Genomic DNA, 21,252 nt, shown 5'->3' on the forward strand with positions numbered 1-21,252 from the left:
ATATACATGTATCTATTCTTTTTCAAATTCTTTTCCCATTTAGGTTATTACAGAATGTTGAACAGAATTCCCTGTGCCATACAGTAGGTCCTTGCTAGTTATCTATTTTAAATACAGTAGTGTGTATATATCAATCCCAAACTCCCATTTTTATCCCTCCCCCCACATTCCCCTTTGGTAACCATAAGTTCGTTTACTAAGTCTTTGAGTCTGTTTCTGTCTTATAAATAAGTTCATTTGTATCAATTTTTTTCAGATTCCACATATAAGCAATGTCATATGATATTTGTCTTTCTCTGACTGACTTGCTTCACTTAGTTTGATAATCTCCAGGTCCATCCATGTTGCTGTCAATGGCATTATTTCATTCTTTTTAATGGCTGAGTAATATTCCACTGTATATACGTACCACATCTTCTTTATCCCTTCATCTATGGATGGATATTTACATTGTTTCCATGTCTTGGCTATTGTAAACAGTGCTGCAATACCCTTTGACAAGCATCTCTTCATTTTCTCCAGCCCCCAGCTCCTGGCTATCACCATTTTACTCTCTGTTTCCGTGAGTTTGGCTTTTTTAGATTCCATATATAAGTGAGATTATACAGTATCTTTCTTTCTCTGTCTGACTTACTTCTGTAGCATAATGCCCTTAGGCTAATCTATGTTGTTGCAGATGGTAGGATTTCCTTCCTTTATATGACAATAATACTCTTGTGTGTGTGTATTTGTACATTATTACATTTCAATCTCTATTCACTTGTTGATGAACACTTCAGTTGCTTCCAAGTTTTGACTATTGTGAATAATGGTACAATGAACATGGGGTGCAGATGCATCTTTAAGATAGTGATTTCATTTCTTTTGGATATATATACAGAAGTGAGATTGCTGGATCATATGATAGTTCTATTTTTAATTTCTTTAAGAACCTCCATACTGTTTTCCATAGTGGCTGAATCAATTTACATTCCGACCAACAATGTACAAGCGTTCACTTTTCTCCACATCCTCACCAACACTTGCTAATTCTTGTCTTTTTGATAAAAGTTACTCTAACAGGTGTGAGGTGATATCTCATTGTGGTTTTGATTTGCATTTGCCTGATGATTAATGATGTTGAGCATCTTTTCATGTTGGCTATCTATATGTCCTTTTAGAAAAAAATGTGTATTTAGATCCTCTGCCCATTTTTAACCTAATTGTTTGTTTTTCCTATTGAGTTACACTAGTTGTTTGTATATTTTGGATATTACCTACTTATCAGATATAGGATTTGCAAATGTTTTCTCCCATTCAGTAGATTGATTTTTTATTTCATTGATGATTTCCTTTGCTGTGCAGAAGTTGTTTATTTTTATGTAGTTCCACTTATTTTTGCCTTTGATGCCTTTACTTTTAGATTAAGGTCCAAAAATTCATCACCAAGATTGATGACAGGGAGCTTACTGCCTATGTTTTCTTGTAGGAATTCTATGATTTCAGGTCTTACGTTCCAATATTTAATCCATTTTGAGTTAATTTTTGTATATGGTGTAAGATAGTTGTATAATTTCATTCTCTTACATGTTACTGTCCAGTTTTCACAACACCAGACTGTTTACTCATTTTATATTCTTGCCAACTTTGCCTTAAATTAACTGACCATATATGAGGGAGTTTACTTCTGGGCTATCTATTCTGTTTCATTGATCTATGTGTCCGTTTTTATGTAAATGACTTATTGTTCTGATTACATAGCTTTGTAATATTGTTCAAAATCAGGGAGTGCAATGTCTCCAGCTTTCCTTTCTCAAGATTGTTTTGGCCATTCGGTGTCCTTTGTGATTCCATATGAATTTTAGGATTGTTTGTTCTTTTTCTGTAAAAAATGCCACTGGAATTTTAATATGAATTGCATTTGATTTGTAAATTGCTTTTTGTAGTATGGATATTTTAACAATATTAATTCTTCCAATCCATGAGCACAAAATATCTTTCCATTTATTTTTGTCTTCTTCAATTTCTTTCATCAATGTCTTATAGTTTTCAGTGTAAAGGCCTTTCACCCTTTCACCTCCTTGGTTAAATATATTCCTAGGTTTTTTTTTTTTTTGGATGCAATTGTAAATGAGGCTGTTTTGTTGTGGTATCCTTGTTTGGTATTTTGGTATCAGGGTAATCCTGGCCTTGTAAAATGAGTTTAGAAGTATTGCCTCTTTACAATTTTTTTGGTATTAATTCTTTGAATGTTTGGTAGAATTCACCAGTAAAGCCATCTTGTCTTGGACTTTTGTATTTAGGAAGGTTTTTGATTACTTATTCACTCTCCTCACTAGTAATTGGTATATTTAGATTTTGTATTTCTTCATGACTCAGTCTTGGAAGGTTGTATGTTTCTAGGAATTCATCCTTTTTTTCTAGGTTGTTTAATTTGTTGGTGTATTATTGTTCATAGTCATCTCTTAGGATCTTACGTATTTCTGTGGTCTCAGTTGTAATGTCTCTTCTTTCATTTCTGATTTTAATTTTTTGAACCCTCTCTCTTTTTTCTTAGTAAGTCTAGCTAAAAGATTTATCAATTTTCTTTATCTTTATGAAGAGCCAGCTTTTCATTGATCTTTTCTATTTTTTTTTTAGTCTCTATTTCATTTATATCTGTTCTGAACCTTGCTATTTCCTTCCTTCTACTAACTTTGGGCTTTTTTATTCTGCTTTTCCTAGTCCTCTGAGGTGTAAAGTTAGATTGTTTATTTAAGATTTTTCTTTTTCCTTGCAAAAGGCATGTATCACTATGAATTTCCCACTTAGAACTGATTTTGCTACATCTCATAAGTTTTGATATGTTGTATTTCCATATTAGTTTGTCTCAAGGAATTTTCTATTTCTCCTTTGATATTTTCATTAACCCATTGGTTGTTCAGTAGCATGTTGTTTAGTCTCCATATATTTGTGATTTTTTCCAGTTTTCTTTCTGGAATTGATTTCTAGTTTTATACCATTTTCATAGGAAAAGATGCTTTAAATGATTTCAATCTTTTAAGATTTATTAAGACTTCTTTTGTGGCCTAACATGTGATCTATCTTGGAGAATCCTCCATGTGCATTGAGAAGAATACATATTCTGCTACTTTTAGATGAAATCTTCTTTATATATCTATTAAGTCACTCTATTCCAATGTTTTGTTTAAGGCACATGTTTCCCTTATTGGTTTTCTATCTATTTGGATGATTTATCCATTGATGTAAGTGGGGTATTAAATTCCCTAATATTATTATAATACTGTATTTTTGTCCTTTTACATCTGTTAAGATTTATTTTATATATTTAGGTGTTCTTATGTTGGGTGCATAAATATTTACAATGTTATACCATCTTGTTGGATTGACCCCTTTATCATTATGTAATGCCCTTTTTGTCTTTTCTTATAATCTTTGTTTTAAAGTCTATTTTTCTGAAATAAGTATAGTTACCTCAGCTTTATTTTGCTTTCCATTTACATGAAATGTCTTTTTCTATCCCCTCACTTTTGGTCTGTGTGTGTCCTTACTGTAGTGAGTTTGTAGACAGTGTATAGATGTAGATGGGTCTTATTTATTTTTGCTCATTTAGCCACTTTATGTGATTGACCTTAAATTTTTGACAGCTATTATCAAATCCCATTAGGAAAATATTTACCTTATCTAATACTATAAAATGCAATTGCTTCTAAGGAGATATCTTCTCATGCACCATAAGTTTTTTCTAGGATAAGGTGAATTCTGTGGTCTCAAGATACCTTCCTTTGCCACAGTAAAATTATCTATGTTTAAACCAGTCATCCACCACAAGCCTTGGAATGAAAGTCAGTAATCTGGCAGTACTTAAAGAATGTTGTATCATTATTGGCATTTTTAGCCAAAGTGAGATTTCTCCAATCCATAGGTGTCTACTTCAAGAAGTATGTTCATTTTTCCTACCAATGGCCTTTCACTAGAGAGAGCAGAAGACACTCAGTCCATAATAGGCTGAGATCTCTTACTAGTAAATGGTAATCATTAAGTGTTTGGCACACATAGGCCAGTGACTGTGATCTTTAAAGTTAGTGAGCAAATCCCCCCCAGTATGTGACAACCTAAGCCCTCCTAGTATATCATATGCATACCGTGACTGGTAGTTTTAGAAGGAACAAAGAATGCAGTAAAATATAATCAGTTCTTCAAAATTGATATGTTCTAAAAAATACCTTTTTATTTATACTTTCTCTCCACAGCATAATTCTCAGAATAAATGGTGAAATCTAGGCATTAAAAAATGAGGTAATAAAGTTCCCCGCCACCCTGAGCCTTTCTTATAAGCCTGAGCATCTTCTATTACTCTCACTCAGTAATTCTCACTGACTGAATTTCCTTTTTATATGAGTACCAGAGAAACCTCCCCAATGATAAGCCAAGAGTTTCTAGGGATTAGGTTAAGAATCTAAGATTTGTCTTATTTTTGTTTATTTGCTTGTTTTACCAGTAAGAATGTGACTACTATAGCTCTGGTCTAACTTTTTTTGTAGCCTACACCCACTCTCCTCAGTCATTTCTGTTCATATCAGTATGTTGACTATTTAATATGTACTTATATTTATGCTAAAAGCTTGGAGATACAAAGATGAATAAAATAATTTCTCTTCCCACAAAGAGTTCATAGGCATGGGAGACATTCACGTATAAAAACAGCTACTCAGGATCACCAGTAAAATTCTTCCCTTCTCACACTCATATAATTCTAGGAGCAAGTAGAAATACAAAAGGTCCTAAAGTCCACTGTAAATATTCACTTACAAGGAAAAGAAAAAAGTACTTTTTCTGTGTTATCAGTGCACTTTCAACTCAAGATAAACATAAAATTTTCTAGCTGGAAAATTTACAAGTTTAAAATAATGTATTCTTCAAAAGATTATATATTTTCTGTTAGATATGTTTTCAAAGTCATTAATTTAAACTGAAAATGTTTTGTACTGAATATTTGTAAGTTGCCAATAAAATAATTTTAGCCATATTACTGTTTTTAAACAAGCAAACACTTAAAATTTTCTTTCATGGTTTTATGAATAGAATTTTATTTTTACATATAGATATTCATCTTAATTTTTTAAAAAATTGAAACTGATCGTATATTCTATGACCTGATCCTTTACTGAAATGTACAACTTTATTGTATAAAATAGATGTATTTACATAGGCTAAAACATAGGCTAAAACAGGACACCCTACAACTCTCAGTTTTGCCTAAGGCTGATTTAGCCACACCCAAAGTTTAACCCAAGTTTCTCATGCTTAATTAAACTTAAGGCAAACTTATATAGATCTAATTTAATCAAGCATCCATCTGCCCCCCCCCCACCCCCCGCCTTCATCCAGTCACCATATCTAGGTTTGGATCATGCAGTATAAATGTGGTTTCCAGAGACCCATCCCTAGAAAGAGGGAAGAGATGGGAGACATTGTGATAAACTGAATACACAACCAGTAAGACATCAACTTGATTTCCCTATTTGGAGGGTGAAAAAATCTTTTGCTTTTCCCAGGAGATTCCAGTTTTATACATAATATTCACATGTACTTATTAACAGTATCCTCTTTCACTGTTAAAGACAATATGTTGCTCTGAACAATAATTATTTGATAAGTTTAGGCTTTACTTACATGGTATAAATTGACTTTTTTATCCTAGACTTTTTTTTTTTAATGATTATTAGGTTTGGGCCATAAAATGAGGTTGTTTCTAAGATTTCAGTTTATCAAGTGCATAAGTAATGCCTATAAGTATATGCAGATTAAAATTTAGCAAAAATATAAACTCACATTTTCCCAAAATATTTACATGTAAATCGAGACAAGAAATAATTATCCAGTTCTTTAAAACATTTATAACTTATGACCAGTAAGATAAAGCATTGAGATCCTACATAGTTTATTTCACTGATTTTCTATATTTCAGGAGGCCATGTTGACTTTTTAAGGTATATTTTCAAGGTTTTTATCATGGGTATCCCTATTTAAAAACAACTCTCATTTGAATACAGAGAATGGACATCTTATTTAAAGAAATGGGAACTAGAGGTGAAACTTTTCTGGAAAGGATGTGCCAGTTTAAGAAATAAATAGAATTTTAGCCTGTTTGTTACTATGCTTCAAGTCCAGCACAGGCTGATATAACAATGGAAGATCTAGTATTAATTATTCATGTGAAATCATTGATTTTGGCATACATGTTAAGCACAGGGAGGAGGAAAGAATCAAGATAGAATGTCTTCTAAGTAGACATTCCTTAGAAAATTGTTTTGCAAACTTTGAAAGAGGTGTTGGCAGCTTTTTAATAGGTGCTAAAGATAGAAGTGTCAGAGTATACCTCTCCTGTGCTCGGAACATCATTATCTGAGAAGACCTGGGTTACGATTATGAAACTCACGGTGAAAAATTTGTCTCCCTGATCATAGAACTGTGTACATTTCACTCTGGTTTCATTTTCTTACTGAAATGCCAAGAGGAGAGGAGAGAACCATATATGCAAATTGAAACCAAAATATAAACAAGGATTCAGTCCCATGGTACAATCCTCAGAGGAATGAAAATGCTAGGAAGAAAAGACGTTTATGAACTCCATGTTCAGTGGAAGCAGGCTACAAAAGAGTTTAGCTGTCCTTCTAGAAAACAAAAATTAATTTGCTTTGGCCAAATTAAAATTAATTAAAATTATGCAATGTTGCCCTTGTGTTAATTTTAACGGTGAGGTTGTTGTGATTTAAGGCTACAATTAGTTCTAGTGTTTGAAAGAGAAGCTCTGTAATCGAGACAGGACATTTTAATAATCCTGGTTATAAACATTTAATACATCATCTTTAGGGACTCACAAACACATTGTAATTAACTTTTACAACTGAAATAAATCAGATTGCATTAGCATATTGCAAAGGAAAAAATCATTTGCATGATTGAAAACAGCTTCAGAAAATTATGTATAACTGGCTTTGTGCAAACACCAGCATAACTTTTACCAGGTTTCTTATATGGGGATTATTTTTAACAAGTACAGTTTAGGATTCTTCAGCTAATTATAACTTTCACCATAAAAGGAAATATCCTAGTTTTGAAGAAGCAGCAAGAGTCATTCTGTGGTCAGTAGGACTATGTCCAATCTTATTGTAAACTAATTGGGGAATATTCAAATAAAAGTATAATGTGTATACTTTGTCTGTAGATACTTCTATGCTATGAACAAGTAATTTGGTCAGGAGAAAAGAAATCTTATTCATGCGTTATTCTAGTATCTAGTATTAAAATCATTAGCAGAAAGAAGGATGCTAATATTGGACTCACAAGTGTTCCTTTGTCCATCACCCAATCTGTTTCATAGACTCCAATGCCTTCTTGACTGGTCGAGCTGTGACTGTTAAAATGACAGTCTGCCTGGCCACTCTGAAACTGAGCCAATGGAATAAGTTCTTATTAAATATTGGCTATTATTTTTACCAAAAATTTTCAGGTCAAGAGGACAAGTTGGATATACTCTTCATCGTTTGGCTCTGGTCAATCATTTTGTCTATTGAGTGATCCCTGGTGCCTGAGTTGTTGTTAAAAGCACAGATTCTGTAGTCATATTTCCTAGGTTTGAATCCTAGTTCCATCACTTAGTATCTGACATTGTGTTCCATGCCTCAGTTTCTCCATCTGTAAAATGAGGATAATAAAGTATGTATTGAAAAGTACTCTTGTGAGGAATAAGTGAGATAATGCATGCCATTTATCTTAGAATGATGTCTGGAATATTCAATTAGTAAGCACTCAATAAATATTAATGATTATCATTGTCATTATTATTTCTGTGGGCTACCCTTCAGTCAGTGCCTAAGCAAAGAGAAGAATCAATTCATTATTGTCTGGAAGCTAGTGACTTTCCTGCATAGAATTTAACCAGGGCTTTACCAAATACACAATTTCCATTCATTAATTCAATTAATATTGTGCCTCTACTATGTACAAAACATTATCAGATTTGCAAGGGACGACATGGTTGTGACATTGGTATTGAAGACAGAATAGACACAGCAGAGTCTGGGATCAATTAACTGGTCAGAAGTCTCACCAAGTTATAAAATCAGGGTGAGGGGCATGGCAAGTTTAGATTTCAGGTGTTTAGGCAAACAAGTAGAGGCCCACCTTCCACCCTTCCCTAACCCTCCCTCCAAAAGGGAAACAGATAAAAAAACTAACAATCCCCAAGTAGAGTAGGACAAAAGTCAACATTTATGGATCAATCTTTGGTCAGAAGAAAGGAAGCAGGGTACGGAGTGTTGTTGAGAATACTCTGAGTTGCATTGCGGCTCTGTTCCCAGGACAATTCCTTTCACTCTACTAGGTCAGATCAGTGATTAACAGTTAAATGACAAGTATAATGACAGCATTTTGGAAGGAGTTGGATTCTGGGTGAAAGGCAGGTTAAAGCTGGTCATTGTGATATGAAGTAAGACAGAGATAGTTGATTTTCTTTTTGGCAGAGTTTTTTACAAAAAGAGATAACTGGTTTCTCTTCAAGTATTTCTATTCAGATTTCCATTTAATCTTGATTATAGAAATGGACCATGAATGAACTGGAAATACATTTCACTCTTAAAAATTCTTCTTCATTTGAGTCTTTGCTTTGAAGGAAGAAGAGGGGTCCCTCTATTCTGTCCCTTTTTTGGGGAAGTACCTGGACTCTTCTAATGGGAAACTTTTTATTTCTCCTGAGGCTATAGTTTATTGACTTAAAAGAGCAGTAGCTTAATTAACAGACAAAATGAAGCCTATTGCATAATTAACTAGACATTTACCTAAAATCAATAATCTAATTGCCACACCTACATAGGGGATAATGTTCATCCTATTGAAAACAATTCATTTGTAGCTACGTGTTAACAGGGTGATTGGTGGTTTAAGAGACTAACCCGATCTGTAAAGTGATAATTCATTGAACAATCAATTAATCTCTTTAGTACTACAAATATAAACAACAAAGGAAGAACGACAGTGTGTCTGCTTATGAAAGGTCAAGTTTCACAGACTCCCATACTGAATTCTTTCTCAATCAGCAGGAAGATGTGTAGGCAATGAATAAAAATTTTATTTTAACACTATCCCCTGGACATGGAACTTTCATGGGGAGCTAATAACATGCAAAATATTTGTAAATATGTAAAACAGTTTAGACTGGTATCCTGTCTTTATAATGGATTCCTACTCTAAATTGTGTTTACCTTTTGACAGATACCCATCAGCCTGTCCCAAATGGTTTTGGTATACCCAGCTATATATATATATACATACTCTCTGGGCTTTTAGTGCAACAGAAGGAAGAATCATTTTGTATCTAGGAGAATGAATTATTACATTTATCTGAGAATATGGGGTCAATGTCAAAAAGCTTTAAGGTTTAGGTGGAATTAAGTATCCCACAGTCTGCATGATTGTCCAAAGTTTATTTTAATCTTATCACCCTGCATAATTGGATATGACGTTTCCCAAATGTAAGGTACTCCCTGTTTTATAACTGTTCTTAAAGAATTTCATTGCTTAAAATAGTGTCATAGCTTAGTATGACACTTGCATCTATCTTCAAACTTGACTATCATTTAAAAATTCCAGCATTTATACCAAGATAGTTCAACCCGCTAGAAACATAAACACTATAATAATTATATCAACCTGTGTCTAGGTAGGAAGAACAATTTAAATATTCTAACCATTTCTAAGACTTGGACTCAGTGTCTTTACAAACTTCATAAAATGGGTGTATATATGCTGAAGGGCAAATAGAGAGGTGATTATGGAAAAACACAGTATGCCAAGCTGATTCCATGAAAAGAAATTTCTAGGTTTTAGACCAAGGGTTTTAACTTGGGGTTCTAAGCACAGTCATTCTTCATTTGGGCTTCTAGAGCAAGGGGCCTATGAAATTGCACGGACAAAAGTTGCATCTTTATTTTCACTGATTTCTAACTGAAAGGTAGCATTCCCTTTCACTATGAATGTGGATAAAACATCATAACAGCACTAACAATACTTGTGAAGTGTCACCAAGAGATATCACAGATATGTTCCTACTATATTACATGTGTCACAGATAACTCACAATATCATGTATGCTCAATACTTCTTTGTGTTTTTTTTTTTTAATAAATAAGTGGGGGTTTTTTTAACTTTTTTTTTTTTTTTTAATTTGGCTGCTGCTGGCTTGCAGGATCTTAGTTCCCCTACCAGGAATTGAATCCCAGACCTCAGCAAGTGAAAGCGAGGAGTGCTAACCACTGGACCGCCAGGGAATTCCCACTCAATACATCTTTGAACGATGGTAGATGGTAGGTATGAGACCTGTCACTAGATCTCATTATTTACTATCCTAACAAAGAAACATGTATATTATGGTATGATGAGTTTGTCTTTTTAACATTTTAATGATTGTTTTTTAAAATGCATTTTGTATCCTTTTTTAAGATCACTTTTTTCTGAGACAGATTCACAGGCTTCATCAACCTCCCAAAAGAATCCACAGGCAGATTTTTTAGAAAGACACCTGCCTTGGACCCCTGCATGGTGCCGACCCTCCCCATATAGTGCACAAGGCAGGTATGTTCATGGATCAGGGACCATTTCCCTGAGTGCGGGCTCAGACTCAGAATCCTTTTTATCCAAGCACTATCACCAACTATAAACACAACTATTATCCACTGATGGTTCCTCTAAGTCTTTCATTCCCATGAGAACCATCTGAGGTAAAATTTTCTGCAGTGTTTGTAACAATGGCTATCATTTATTGAGTACCAGGTACTTTACATATTATCTCACCTAGACTCACCACAATCCCATGAAGTGGATGTTATCATTGAATAGATGTGAAAAGTAGCTTAGAAGGTAACAGAGCCAGTTTTCTAAAATCTCTGCTTCTTCCAGTATCCTAACACCAACAACTGAATTTTTTTGAGAGAAGTAATAAGGTCATATATGTTCATAGACCCGTATGTTAGCCAATAGATAATGACATAAAATATATGTTTTATCATTATCATAATATGTGGCTCTTACCAGTCAAACCGCCCTGTGGCTTTGTATGATAGTTATCTGATGCTTTATTATTGTTATTGAAAACAAAAAACAGATGATTAAGAGAGAAATCCAAAGCACTAAGAGTGAAAGGTATGTTCTAGTTAGAAGACGTTGTCATGTCTTGAGTGCCTCTCTTTAGGTAGAGCTTTTGTGCTTGGTACTGAGGTGTCAAGGAGTTGAATAAAAGTATTCCTGCCTTCAAAGGGGTAATGGATGAAGGAGAGACTGCCAAAAACTATCCAAAATAAAAGGTAAAATGATAATTAGAGCTGAGGTTTATGGAGTATCACCATATGTTAAATATTTTTCTAAGAGATTTATATGTACTAAACCATTTAATTCTCAAAATAATTTCAAGAGCTAAGCACTACTCTTATTTTCCCCCTTGTACACATGAGGAAACTAAGGCAAAGAGAGGTTAAGTTAGTTGCCTAAGGACACACAGCATATGGTGGCCGAGCTGGGATTCTGACCAGGGGACATGCTCTAAACCCCTGCCATTCATAATGAACCAAATGTTCTTAGTGTGGTGGCACCAATAATGAAGGAAGAATGGATTCTGATTGAAAAACCAACGATCGTTTTCTCAACCTGTGTGTTATATACGCTTGAACACTTATTTGACTTATTTGACTCAGTAGATATTCCCTGAGTCTCTATTATGATGGTATTAGCTGCATCTGAATGATGCATCATTTCTGCTGTTACAGAGATTTTTAACCATTTCCTATCTGACCTGTGGAAGAAAAGAGCTGATTAAGGGTATCAAAGGGCAATTTACATTTTGTGTAAATATTAAAAATTCCCATGAACATTTTCCGTTGAAAATGTGGCCAAGGCAATTTTAAATAAGGAGATTATCACTCAGGAGGAAAAATCCCAATGACTTTGGGAGGTATTTAAATATGTTCACAATGGGAGTCTCCTCCCACATTCATATACATTGATTTTTTTACATAAATTTTTGAAATTTTAGAGACAGATTTAGAGTAAGGATAGAGCATTGCTTAAATGATTTATTTATTTATTCACATTTTTAGGATTTTTATGTTACGTTATACTTGGAGGTAAGAGAAAACTTAAGTCCAAAATAATGCTGTTTTCATTGATTCCCAGTGTTTTTGTTTTTGTTTTCTTTCTTTCTTTCTTTTTTTTTCCTTGAGAAGTCATTTCTCTACTCAACTAGGGAGAGTTTATTTTTTATTATTTAATTTTTAACTTATTTTATGCTTGTTCCTAATATAATTTAAAGCATTTAAATAATTTTGGCCACTGGAATGCCTTTTTAAGAGGCATGTCCTTCGTTTTTCCATTGGGTTTCTGAAGTCATCTATGTTGACTACATTGCTGCTATTATCCAATTTATGATTTTTCTCCTTTTAAGAGTGTACTCAATAGAATGCCCTACTAATGGTAAAAAACTAATTTTCTACCTTGGAGTTGGTTAACAGCTCAGATGGGTCCTTCAGGAGTCTATGTTCAGGGTATATATCAGACTAAGAATTTTCACAATATAGTTCAAGTGTTGGAATAGAATAGTATTTACTCATGTCTAAATAGGTATCTATTTCTGGACTACAGTGGAATGTGAGATCCTCCAAATTTTCAGTGTTAAAATTGTAACAGAGAAGTCAGGCAAAGACCTGGTAAGGATAGGAGCCATGGGCAGGAGTTGCCAAGTCAAGCCAGAACAAATACCAGATTAGTCTGAAATTAGAGTTTAGAAGAATTGATGAGATCAAGCAAGACAAGAGAAACTATAATTTGTACACTGGAGGCCCAAGCAAATTTGTCTAGTCAGGATTCCGGAATAATGAAGCCTTTTTTCAAAATCCACAGACCAGCACATGGGAATGTTCCCCTGATGGATATTGAAATCTTTGTATTAAAAACTCCCTCTACTTTCTTTTACTTTGAATTCTCCTTAACTTGTCAGGGCACCCCACATCTTTGCTGGAAAAAAAACTCTGCAATTTCCTTTGACTCCTTGAAAGTAGACAAAAGGTAGGTTCCTGATGTCAGAGAAGCTGGAGTGGGAAAGTTCCAGGAGGGGAAAAGCAGCCCACACAGGTGGACCTCATTGCTTTTTTTTATCTATAAAGGGACTAGTTAGCATTGAGATTTCTTTTAAAATAGAATTTTTACTTCACCTCTCAAACTTCCCTTGATAGTTTGTTTCTAATAGTTTGCCCATTATCAATTCTGGCCTTACCTTTTCTAGAGGACCATTGTCTTACTGTATTTAACCCTTTCTAGGTTTTGCTTCCTCTTCTCTGTGTCTTACTTTGATTCCATTGGACTTTAACCAGCCATACACAAACATCCTAGCTAATCTTTCCAAATTAGCACAGCACCAGCTCTGGAGGCTCTCATTAGATGTGCAGCTGAGATTTATCAGATCTCATTTGCCTAATATGGAGCCTAACTTTGGGCACCTGGCCCTTGCAGTAGGGGGTAAGGGAGAATAGGAACCGGTCTTTTGTCACTGCTATGCAGACTCACTAATTTGCTCCGCCTAATAAAATTACAAATGAATACAGCTTTATTCACATTGCCTTTATAGGTTATAATAACCTTGATACCCCATAACCTCCTGCTAGCTGAATTAATCAGATCATATTAATATTTCTTCTTACTTTCTTTTAACTGGTTCTTCTCTTAATTAAAGGGGCCAAAGATGTAAACAGGGTAGGTGACTAGAAACATAGCGTCAGGTTATAAACAAGGCTCATTAAAAAGATGGATGTTCAGGCAGACGGCAAAAATTGCTTACTTCGCAAGTGTACATTTTGTAATTTCCTGACGACTAAAAGAACTAATGCCAAATCCCAACCCCTCCCTTTTTCACATGTATAAAAGATGATAATTTTTGAATGCTGGGGTGGGAATGGCAAAACCGAGGAACCTATTCATCAACTAGAATAAGGTCTTTCACATTACGATTCTGCTCCTTTCCGACGAGGCTCCAAATGTGAAATATATTTGAAAGTGGAGGAAAGGAGAAAAAACAATAAAAATCAGGAAATGATTTAAGAAGAAAAAAAAGATGAGGAACTTTAAAAAGAGAACATCAAATGTATTAAACCACAGCTAAACTTGAAAGAGAAAATGAGGGATTTCTTAAAAGACTGATAAATCTTCTGAACTTGCACATATTCAAGGATGCCTAGGGCCTATACACATGGATTTGTTTGCACACAGAGGGCAATGGAGAGCTTAATCTTTATGCATGAGAACAATAGTTGTCGAAGTGGACAGTCCACGGTATCAAGCTTACACAAAGTTATAAGTACAAAAATCCAGTAGATCTGGAAATGGTATGATTTAGGAAATTTAATTCAAGTGTATCTTCTATTGTTGTAAATACTTTGTACCCACGTGTACATTGAAATGATGGTGCACCTATACAATGATGATAAATAAATCGGTTCAGATAGATGGAATGATTTTTTTAATATTATACATGTATTAGATAAAATTTATATGTTATTTATTATGTATTTATAATATATAAATATTTATATGTATAATACTTTTTTTATTGGTATACTCACACACATATAGATGCTCATTCAGTTCTGGTCCTCATTTTCGAAACTTTTGCTCACATTCACTTCACCTAGCGAGATGGCACCAGCATTTTTATTCTCACAGCAATTACTAGCAAAGCCAAAGCCTCCAATTTCCTGTCCTTCCATCTCCCTTCTCAACAAGAGAGAAAGTCATTCTGACAGAATGATGCACAGCACGACCAGGCAAGACCTCGCTCCTTCATGAATAAATTAGAGATGAAAGTTTAACTGATCCCCTTGCATTTTTATGGAGGGACCTCATCCTAATTTACCTAAATGCTTTGAGTAGAAGGAAAGAAAATGTAAGAGGCTAAGGTGGAAAGGTTAAAATCCGTGTTTAAATGGAGGTTTCTTTTTTTCAACACATCACAACACACGGATGCCTGCAACTGTACTGATGTTTCCTTACAGTCCTCAAATGTTTAAGGGAGAAACCAAAGAAAGGAAGAATTTTTTTTTCCCCTGTCACTATTGCTTTTTATATGAGCTGCTGCAGGTGTGACCAATAATTCTTAGTTCAAGAAATTCTGCACAGATAGGTTATATATATATATAAAACGCAGGACTGGAGACTCTGAACAATCTGTATTTAAGATATTATTTTTCTCAATGGAGCTCAAACTGTGTGCAAATGGCATTTTTTTTTCAAGCACTTCTAGGATATGCTTCAGTGAGTGACCTATTTCAGTGTGTTCCCCACCAATGCATTTTTAGTACTAGGCCGGTGTGCCTGGAGATGGGGGGGCAGGGTATGGTTGAAATACTAGGTTTTCCCATATAGGAGCAGACCAGTGGGCTAATGGTTTTGGAATCCTGCCTTTGGCGGTGGCCATTACCTGATGCTTCAGAAGCCAGGAATGAATTTGCATGACCCCAACCCTTAAGATGTCCCCGGTGGAAAAATAGGAAATTGGCAAGTAGAATCATTTCACGGAGGTGCTGAAGTTGTCATTCCTAGAAATCTTTGGCTTCAGCTCTGTGTTTGGTGAGTTCACCTACAAATGTATGAACTGTTCCTGTTTGCAATTGACCATTTTATAGGGAGAAGAACCCTATACTCATTCTTAGTCTTCCTTGACGTTGGCTCTTGAAAAGGTTACTAAATACCATGTCCTAATAATATTGGGGTTGATTGTGCAAACTTGTCAGGCATGATTGAACCAGTGAGGAATAATACTTTTAAAGAAGGGTCAATGAAGGAAATTAAATCATTTCAATCACTGTTTTTTAATGGCAGTTTAATATTCACTTGTAAAACTGCAGAGGAAAAATAGAGGCAAGTCTATTCATTTTGTAATTCCACTATTAAAACTTAACCAAATATTCTGAAGATTTAAATATGTGTTTTATGTTTTAAATTATGTTTTCCTAGCATAAAATCATTTTGACATCTCACTGCACTTTGTCCTAATAAGGAAAACTCTAGTCTGTGGCACACCACATAAACATTTTTATAGAAAGCCTTTTGATTTTACTTGAGTTTTTCGTAATTGTCATATCCGTTTCAAAAATAAATAAACCTCAAGGATAAAATATACTATTTTCATCCCAGTGACTCAATTTTAGTAACCATTCTAATTTAGTGTTAACTAAAAGCTCTCTGTGTGACTGGAGATTCTTATTTCACATTGTGTTTTTTGCTAATATGACTAAAGTTTCTGAAATATTTACCACAATCCACCATTAAAATTTCTGACAACATCTTAATTAGCTTTTGGGTGCACCCAAGATGATTTCTACTAAACAGAAGACAGCATTTTCAAAGAGTCCCACAGACTAGCTGTGTGTATTTTTTTAATGTTAAAACTATGTTTTTTTCCCTCTTCTTTTGATCATCTTTCTGAAATGGACTGTCTCTCTTTCCCTCTCACCATTTGTCATTAGAGGAGTGTAATTTCAAGACCCTTTTATTCTACTTGCAACTTCCTCTAAACAAAAGGACACAATGAATAAACACAGGAGATAAGACAGTTTCTCCCTCCTCCCCGCCCACTCCCTTCCCTTGAATCTCTTGAGCTGCCAGAACCGCTTTAGTCCTTCAAATATTGTCCTGAATTAGTATCCACGCTGATATAGGAGGCAAGAGTGTATGATAATAATAAACACCAAAAGGGGTCTCAACTGTATTATGTGTATTGATATATATTTTTTCTAGTACTTTTGGCAAAGCTATCTTGCTGACTATACTGATGAAGGTTGCAAGTGATTGTATGCGTTTCTGTGAAAGATAAATGACCTTCCTTCCCAAGGACGCTTGGCCAGGCCTTAATCCTGAGTGTGTGTGTGTGTGTGTGTGTGTGTGTGTAACTGTTTTTTTGAAGGCCTGACAAGGCATCTTGATCATTTCCTCATTTTGAGTCCTACCCACAGCCTCGCACACGGCCCCCCTCTCTGAAATGTTATTATTCTGTCGTGAGGCCTTCTTCGGCCAGGATGTTACTTCATTTCCACGTTTTGTCTCAGCCTGAATGTGAATGATGCTCTTTCAGCAATATACAGCCGCTTAAACTCCCTGCTGCTGGCTTACATAAATATACAACACCCGTCTCGCCCTATAACTCACTTTAGGCCTGGAAAAATAGTGACTTCCTTTATTGGTCAGATTCTCTCGCAATTCCCAACAGCTGTATGTTCTCACCTCTGAGGATCCTTATCTTCAAGTTTCCATTTGTCTCAGCACTATTCCAGTGGATTGCCAATAAAAATGATTCCCATTTTTATAACCCTTGAGAACACAGGAGCTGGCTTTCCAGAGAAACTGATTTCCCCCACACAAATAAACAAAAAAAAAACCTTCCTAAGACTTACCAAAAAAGGGTGTTTTTTTGTCTTAGGAGAGATGGCCTTAAAATTGAGTGAGTTGGGGGATTCAGGAAAATGTGAAGTGTGGTCTTGAAACACATTAATTATATTCAAGAAAATCTGTGTTTATTTTCTTCCTCGAGAGAACAAGTTGGGAGATATGGCATGTAATCATTAAAATAACACATGTTCAGAGGTGTATTTAATACCCATAGATGTAAGAGACTATACCGAAAAGGAATACCACATTCATATTACATTTGTTACTTTATCTTCATTAAGAAATTTAATTACTTCCCTATGCCTCTAAATTGAGAGTGATTTTAAAATGGGTGGGTTCTTTGAATTTATTTATTAAAGGAGATGTTGTAGGAAAGAAAAGAAAAGTGCTTTTGAAATTGAAATTGCTATGCAGTTGAATGATAATACAACCGCTGAAGGCGCTTAATTTAGTTACAGACTCCAGTGAGTCGTGGACTTGAGCAAGAGCTCTGATGCTTACTGATGTGGAATTTGGGACAACTTAATACCTGTCTCTGAGCCTCAGTTGCTACATCTGTCAAATGGGGGCTAAATCCCTCCCTCTCATGATGTTTGAGAATGAAGAAAGAAGAGATGAACTAACCAGTAAAATCCAAAGTGCTCTACAAACAGAAGATCTCATATTATTTTGTTCCCTCTGTAATAAAGTTATGGTTACGATAGGCAGTTATTAAATAAAAGTATTCTGGAAGAGTAGGGGCATGAGATGAAGAGCATGAGTAGTGTGGGTAGGTGTATTTGTGTCACAAAACCATGTACTAAATGGAAGGGCAAGAATATTAAATACTAATGTGTCAAAGCTACACTTAAAAAAAATGTGAATTTAAGGAACAGGGAAATTACCAGATTAAAGTGAGTGATCTCCCTCTCTTTTATGACCTCGCAAGTCTCCATAGGAGGAAAGAAGACGGCTGCAGACATACAGTGTGTGTTAGCAGATAGAACTGCATGGGAGCTTCATGCCCAGTGGAAACTGACAATTGTTACTGTCTTACACAAAACTCTGACTTTGGGAATTGTTTTCCTTTTCTGCTCCCTCTGTCCACCATTGCCCCAAAGCATGAATGATTATTTTGGAAAGTCACCTAGCTGTGTTCAACACATTAAACCTGCCCCCAAAATTAACAAATTAACTCAAATTATCCTTTCAGCATTTATGCTCAATACATCCAAGAAATGTGCAGGTTCTTCCTTCCTACTCTCTCTCCTTGGATGTATGTGCAAAAGGTGCTTTTTATAAATTCTCCTTGACACTCTCAAATCAGACCCAAATCTCCAAAACTGTCTCTCTGAATGCAAGGTGATTGTAATCTTATAGCCCACATCACTGAAGGCAGCCTGGTCTTCTTTCTCCCTTTACCTCAAACAGCTGCGGGTAGAACTTAACATTTTCTTCGGGTCAAATGTTCCCTTGTCAGTGGGGAAATTTTTCTGCTCTGAATGAAATGTTACAAAATACATTTTCCCCCCACAAAGCTCTGGACTCAGAGCTATTTTATTTATCTGACCGTTCTGAGGACTGTAAAACATGCTGTTTCACATTGTAACATAAGCTCTTTTTTAAAGTGTGCCCTGAGTATTTGCAATTATTATCAGGCCCAGATGTATCCTAGTGTCAGCTTGAAGCTCTGCTAGTTGGCTCAGATATATAGAACGTAATTAGGTCAAAGGCCTCTGTGCTAAGTTTGTGGTAAAATCATCGCCTGAGAATAACCATTTGCTTCTCTCCCCTCCTCTTCCCCACCTCACCTCCCCCCAATCCAAAATATGGTGACAAAAGTTAGAATCTCTTGTTCCTGATGCTGAAGCTGTTCAGAGAAGTGAAAATGCATGTTTTGATTGAGATTTTTGAATGAGGGAGAGCCAGTGGCCAAAGTTAGGTAGAGAAAAGAAGCAAGATGAATAAAACCTAGTACCGGAAGTAGATGGGTTTAGAGGATCTCCAACAGAAAATGTGTGAAGACTGCGTGCTTGAAATCCCAAATCATATTATTTTGCTTTCTTCTCCATTCGATTTTCTCCTTCTAGAGCTTCAACTTTAAAAAATAGGTCCGAAAAGGGACATTTACATTTTATAGACAACATTTCCCAACCAGGGCTCCATCCTGCGGCTATTTCCAGAGAAAAATTCCTAGATATCATAAAGAAAGCAAATCTGGTATAATATGACTGAGGAGGGGCATGGACTAACCAGAGCTAAAGTCTTCAGAAAACTGATCAGTATATTTGTTTCAGAAAAAAAAAGGACAAAACCAAACAAAAGTAGGTGAGTCAGTTACCCGATGCAGTCCACATTGGTGAAGGCAGCATAATTCCTTCCTGACCCTTGCAGGAAATCAGTTTATGCCCTGAAGCATGAAATTTGATTGTAATTATTTTAGCTTGCTCGGCTACATATGTTATTGATGATCTTTCCTAAAAATCACCAGGCTTTTAGAAATCCTGCCACAGTACTTGACTCAATGACCTGTAAGGTATACATAATAGAAAATAAACCATGCAGGGTTTTGCTATTGATTGTTCCATAGAACACTCTTCCTAAAGAGCAAAGCACCCGTGTTATTCAACAGTGGTGTATAAAACAAGATTGTATTTACAAATGTCTAAATATTTATAAAATGTGCAAATTCCATATGTGTTAACCAACTGCCTGGAAATTTTAAGTGTCTTGGAAGACTCAAAGTTCAAGTTCAAGTGGACATTTTGCCCTTAGCTTATAAAATGCTGTTTTTCTTTTTTCTTTTTTTTTTTTTGCAAGTTCACTGAAGTGATGAATTGAGATAATTACCTCAATGTTATAGGTTTCCAAGCCTATTGTTGAGAATACACCTTGAGGTGAAGATCCCAGCTAGTCAATATGCACTTAGCATAGTTTTAAAATAACTTTCCAATCCCTTACTTTGCTTTCCTGCTCTATAAATGAGTAAAAATACTAGATATGTAAATAAAGAATAAAGCAATCAGATAAGCCAGGTAATACAAAATTAGAACTTCCTAGGGGTGGTCCCTGAAGCCCAATATGGAGGTTTGTAGTATTTATGGGCCTGGTGGCAGAGCTAATCTCCTTTCCTAGCTATGTCTTATCTTAAGAAAATCAAAGATTTGTCTTGGTAGGCAGAGAAAGTTCTTTTTCATAATACAGGAAATGCATGACAGTTTTCTGTTATTTTGCTCTTTGGAGAATGTTGCCTTCTGTTCTGAGCAAGAAAACCTAATTGAGAGAATTAAATCTTGACTACAACTTGAATTTCCACCCAAATCCCCTGCTAGATCAAGTTTTATGCAGGATTTGGAATAGCTTCATGTACATGTCTCTTTCTCTTTATTCTCTGTCTCCAAAAATGTAATGCAAACCTACTACATGGTGTGTGAACAAACATTTTAAAAAGTAATAATGTAGTGAATTCTTGATGATCCCGTGATAAGTATGAAGGGGAAGCAGTGAAGGGAGTGCTCTGAGGGAACGCCCAGAGAAACAGACCCCAGATTGTGGCTGGGGCGGGGGAGAGGAAGCGTTCTCAGGGAGGGACACGGAATGAGATTTGAAGCTCCAATAGGAACTGCGAAGTCACATGGGAGGTAAAACACATTTCACACAGAAGAAATATTTCTCTTTCTCAGTGAAAGGCACTTGAGTTTGCTTGGAGGTCTGAACTCTTCATTCAGAGGAAAAGTCAGCCTCAGCACATTCAGGACAAGGTATGTACAAGACACATACTTTGTGAGTTGTCACAGGGACACTCAA

At 35.4% G+C, this 21,252-nt stretch overlaps 1 long non-coding RNA gene across 4 annotated transcripts in view; it reads left to right on the forward strand.

The window, feature by feature from the left end:
• The first annotated feature begins 932 nt into the window (after nt 1–932).
• LOC309654680 overlaps nt 933–21,252 on the forward strand; it is a 128,862-nt gene continuing 108,542 nt past the window's right edge. For all 4 annotated transcript variants that reach the window (XR_014260395.1, XR_014260396.1, XR_014260397.1 and 1 more), the window contains exon 1: nt 933–21,206. This is a non-coding gene — a long non-coding RNA (uncharacterized lncRNA). The remainder of the gene's footprint in view (nt 21,207–21,252) is intronic.

The sequence above is a fragment of the Balaenoptera physalus genome (genome assembly GCF_965194825.1).
Source record: "Balaenoptera physalus genome assembly, chromosome: 2".
In the NCBI taxonomy this organism is placed as follows: Eukaryota; Metazoa; Chordata; class Mammalia; order Artiodactyla; family Balaenopteridae; genus Balaenoptera; species Balaenoptera physalus.